Source organism: Vicia villosa, unplaced genomic scaffold, assembly GCF_029867415.1.
Source record: "Vicia villosa cultivar HV-30 ecotype Madison, WI unplaced genomic scaffold, Vvil1.0 ctg.002746F_1_1, whole genome shotgun sequence".
Lineage (NCBI taxonomy): Eukaryota > Viridiplantae > Streptophyta > Magnoliopsida > Fabales > Fabaceae > Vicia > Vicia villosa.
The window spans coordinates 147192-153084 of record NW_026706019.1 but is presented as its reverse complement, the minus strand read 5'-3'; positions in this window follow the sequence as shown (position 1 = coordinate 153084).

Genomic DNA, 5893 nt, shown 5'->3' with positions numbered 1-5893 from the left:
TTTTGGAAGTGCATTTCTGAAACTGGTCATGGAGGTGTTTTCGAAAATGCACTTTTGAAACCTCCCTTCGACTCCATTTTTGCAGAAATGCTGCAATCTTGCCTTAAATGCTTCAAAATCAAATTTTAACTATCTAATCAAACTCAGTCACATATAATAATAACTTAAACCTAATACACTGTGCTAATTTCTAACACCCCTAATATGCATTTCAATCCTAAAGATAAGGTTGTGTAAACTTACATACTTGTACCGATGTTGATGGTGCTTTAGAAGTAGTGTTGGAAGGTTGGAGAGTAATTTGATGTTCTTTTGGAGTAGTCTTTGGAGTGTGTAGGCGCAAATGCTTGGGGATTTTGAATTTTTGGTGTTTAGGGTAAACTGAAAATGGGGGGAGGCTGTTTTGTTTAAACAGCAAAACGCGCGTTTTTTCGGAAATGTAACTCCGAAATAATTATTTTTAAGTAAAAAATGGTGTTTTCGGAGATGCATCTCCGAAAACACCCTTTTTTTTACTTCGGAGATGCACTTCCGAAATATTAAAGTATTTTGAGAATTTCGCGCCGGTCTCTAAAATGGTTGGGGGGTCTATAAAAAAATTGTCTAATTTATAATATCTCTTAATATATTTTGTTGAAAGAGTATTGTGTATAATTCAACCCATAGACAAATTTAATAATATTATAAGTTGTGATTATAATAGGAGTATAATTTAGTATAAATCTATAATATTAACACTGAATTGTCTATAGTTGATGTCTGTTATGATTATAAGAAAGCTTAAAATAATTTTGTCACCCTGATATGATTTTAACCTCATCGAATTTCGAACTATTTTCAAGATGGTTCGGTTCATTGTCAGCCCTATTTTGCCTTAAAAGAATAGTTTGAATATTTTATGAAGCTTTCATAATTATATTTTAATCCATAATATTTTTGTTTAAACACCCAATGATCCTTTTAAAAGGACACGTGTTCTAAAAGAAATAATAGGGGTTATGAGTAGTCTGCTATCTAGCTATTATTGTAAGATGTCATCATTCTACGCAAAATGCTCTTCACTCTTTCAAAATTTACAAAACAAAAAAGGTATATCAGTATTTACATAAAGATCAATATAATCACACTCTCTTTTCAATAAAGTGTTGAAACTTGGCAATACAAAACCACTCTCTCATTTCAAATTATATTTTCCCTCCTTTTTTAAATTAAATTATTTCTATCTTTCACGCTTTCTATTAAACACACTTCACAATTTTCATTTTAATTTTTTCTCCCTCAATTTTCTTTTTACCTTTTTATTTTTTTAAACATAAAAAATTAATAAATTGAATATTTTTTAATAGAACGAAGAGGAACACGTTAAAATTTACTCAACCGAAAACATAATTATTTAAATTAACCATTGCCTTTATTTGAAACAAAATTCTTATTTTCAAATGTCAAAATTTCTATTTTTATTACAAGGCACTATCAACACAATACCTATTTTATTTTAATTAACAATTCTATATAAATACACAAATGAATTTATATAATGATGAAGTTGAACCAAGCATTCAAAAGGTAAAGGTTTACTGAGCATTTTAATAGTCACCCAAATTTGTGCAAAATTGTGTGTAAGAATGTTTAGCCATTCTTTTGTTTAAGAGAAAATGACATTTTATTAAGAAACAAAAGAATTAGAAGCATTACAAAGAGCAGTAGAGACAACATTTGGGATACAATCCACCCTGGTTTTATAACTTACTCTTTTTCCTAAGCCAACCATGTTATGAGTATCACCATTAAAATTCTTACTAAAGAACATAACGGAGGCTTCCTTAAAGCAACTGAGAACTCAATTGCATTAATACAGTATACTACAAACATAAAATCTGAGTGGACCAGCACTTTGTCTAACTTGAGATCTTTTTCCACTTGAAGACCCCATCTGATGGCTAACAGTTTCACAGTACTCGGCTCTACAAAGATAAAATTCTTGTTACAAGAGGCAATTAGAACCTCATTAGCTTGGTTTTTGATAACACATCTCATGGATATGAATCCCTCCTAAAAATAGCCAGCAGTAACCTATATAACATTAAAACCATTGACGCAAGGCTCCAAGTCTCCCACTTACACCATTTGTTTCTTAGACCTTAGCTTCATATTTTTTTTAATTCCAAGACATGCTCAAGAGCTTCATATAACACAACATGAGACTTATGAGACTTGATCAGGGCATTTTGGTGCACGTTCCCTTATACTTTTACTTAGGCATTTCTATCATTTGGTTTGTTTATTTTTGTATTTTATAATGTTTTTATTTTTCAGTTTATTTTTATCGTTATTTAATTTTCATATTTTACTTTCTGCTTTGACAGCTTTCACGGAAACGATCATAACTGAAGTTCCAGGAATCCGATTGTGGCGTTCTAATAATCGACGGAAAGCTAAGAAAGAGAGCTACGATTTTCGTGCTGGAGTTGAAGTCATATTCGGAGCCTATATTTTCCAAATTTTCGTTTGAAGCTGCAGCACTAGTTTATTTTCAGTTTTGGGTCGTTAGTAGTGGGCCTGGGTTTTGTAATTTGACCCAGTTGGATCATAAACGGTTTTTCCTGATTCTTTCTAGGTACCTAGGTCTATCTGCGGTACTGTTCACATTTTTACTATTCACGAAAATATTTTGGAAGCTTTTGGTACGATCGTGTAATGGAGAACTAATCCGAAGGTGAAATCTGCCGGCGTCGAATTCCAAATACTTTGAGGTTTTTTTTATCAATTTCAATTAAATTGCTCATTCCTTTCAATATCATGCTCTATGTCTTGTTTGCTTAATTCAAGTTCCATAGGATAAATATTGATTTGATTCGATGATTGTTGTTCCTATAATTTAATCGCGTTTGCTTTATCAGCGCAATTGTGTTTGCTTAATTCACAATACTTTAATCCGTTTGCTTAATTCAGAAATTAGGAATTTACAATCTTGTAGTATGAACTGCGCTTGTTAATTCAACATTAAAATCGAATAGGAATTGAAATCATTAAGGGGGTTGGAATTATATTGACCGATGATAAGTTGGAAATCGAACCGGTAGAATAACCTATTTTAATCACTTATTTTATAATCACTTATTTGCTCTATTGTTAATTCGATTCTAAACCAACCAACCCCCCTAAATTGATTTTGTTCAGTTAATATAACACAAGAATCCTTGCGATACGATACTCGAGTTACCGTTACCATTACTATATTTTATAAATTACTCGTTTTTGACCTGTGTGCGACAGATGATCAAGGCTCAAAAGCTTTGTTCCGGAACAAACAATGGTTTCTGGTGTTCCATATTTTCCAAAGATTAGTACAAATCAGATGGACTTCGAAAGGTTCATTCTAGTTTAACATGTGTGGCAACCAGTCATTTAAACACAATTCAATAGAAATACAAATTCCTAGAGGGGAGAAGAAAACAAGTTTAACAAAGTCACAAAGCATAAAGAGATGTTGAGCTGTTTCAAGGAAGAAGTTGCAAAGAGTGCATAAATTGTCTAACTTGACTCATTTCTTTTGTAGATTGCTCTTGGTTGAAAGTATATTTTTTTCATCCTCCACATGAAATCCCTTTTCCTATTGTGCACTGAAGCACTTCAGATTTTATTCCAAAGCTGATGGGTTGGGGTGCTTGATGGGTCTGGACAATGTTGAAGTTTTTCAACACTAAATAAGTAATATGCCAATTTGACAAAGTATTCCCAATGCACGAAATAAGAGATTTTAAGAAGCACGGAAGTAAAACATAAAAACAAGAGAGCTTGGAAACATCTCAATAAATATGAAATAATATATGTTGTTCATTATACACTTGATTGCTTCTAATGCAAATCAATTATACGTCAACTCAAGTAGCTTTGAATAAAGCTATTTCAAAACTCTTAGCATATATGTTCTATCAAGACACAATTGAATTCATAATGCTTCAAGAAGATTGATACACCACAGACTTGAGCTTATACATTAAATCTCTATAAGGAAAGTCTAACTTATGTGGCATAGAATCAATGTAATGATGCACTAATGCAATAGAAAAATAATGAATACTAGAAAATTAAAAGAGGTAAGGGAAGAAGAAAAGATACACAAAGATATATAGTGATTTGGCATTCATCCTTGCCTTTCCTACTCCACTCTTCAATGGTGTTGAAAACCATTGGAAAATAATCATGCTCTTCCACTAATTTGATAAGTTTTATTACAAGAATTTTGGTTACAATGGTCTATCAAATGATAATCCCCTCTAATGATAATTTCCTCTATTGAAGTAGATACTCAACTGCTAACATAAACAATATCTTTGAAAGATCTTGATCCAATAACCTTGCTATCCACAATAATTTTGCTCCAAGTATTTGTATGTGGCAATCCACTTGATTCCACCAATCTCTTGTCTGAGTAATTGCCATAGCCAAACTTTATTGATTGGACAACTCCTAACTTTTCCAGTGAGCAATCTTTCTCCAACTCCACATAGGATAGACAACTTCCATCCCTACCTTATAGAAATTTGATACTAAATCTCGCCAAAGTGTTCCTTGGAGTATAATGGAAACTCTATTCTTGATGAATAACAATAAACACCAAACGACATTCAAGAAATGATACCTGCACATTTCACTGTATGTGTTGACACAAAGTAGAAAATATCTAGGCTAAAAAAGACATGCTATCAAGGATCCAACACTCTTATTAATTAACTAAGGAGGGTTCTTATTGGTACAACAACACAATAACCTAAGGGATTACAAATGAATTATGAAATGAATAAAGTACAAGCATACAACAATATAATCGCATTACAATGCATATGGATTATTATTATTATTAAAGCCTGTAGCTGCTGTTTGGATGTGTCGACACATAGAAGAAAATTTTCTTCTATGAGTCAACACATACAATGAATGTATCGACACATACTGCTCAATTTTAAAGCTAATAGCTTATATTTCTTATGAGTCGACACATGATCTTGTATAGGTCGACATATGCATCAATATGAGTCGACACATGACTTATGTGTATCGACACATGCTGCGAAAATTTGAAAAATATGCATTATTTTTCTAAATCTCACGCTCCCTTTTGCCTCTAACTTGCACACATATAAATACTTCATACATTCATCATTTGAAACTTGATGAAACCATAAACATACAAAGAGTTTTCTTCATTTTCAACCTCACATCTATGCATACACACAAAAAAAATTACACATAATCATTCTTTGTTTGGGTGCCATCTATATTCAGTGTTGATAATGTCCACTTTAGGTTGTTGAATTGTAAATTGGGTTAAGAATATTTTTGGTTTTCATTGAGAAAAACCAGTTAGGGTTTGTCCTCCAAGATCAATGTTTTGATTTGGGGGTTTTGCACAAGACTTCGCAACTTGGATTCAGTCGAGTGAAAGCTTCGAAGAAGGTGGTTATGTCAAAGGAGTGGTGGTAATTGAAGGATCGTTTGGGAGTCTTAGGTCACAATAATTCTCAATTGGATTGAGCCGAGTGAAAGCTTCGTAGAAAGTGGTTCTGTCGAAGAAGTAGTGGTAACTAGAGGATTAATTGCTATTATCGGGTTACTTGATCGAGCTCAAGATCAAAGGAAGAGAAAGAGTTAGGATCAACAACACACATAGGGTTTCTAGGGTTGGATTGCTACATTTCTCTTGTAACGTATTTTTGCAAAGTAAAATTGACTATCTCAATTCCTTTGGAATTGGGGGAAAACGTAGGCATAGCAAGGACAAATTGGTGAACTTTCTAAACAAATCCATGTGTCCTCTATCTATCTATCTATCTATCTATCTCATTTACTTTTAATAATAAATTGTAAATTCAGTAATTATGCAATCAAT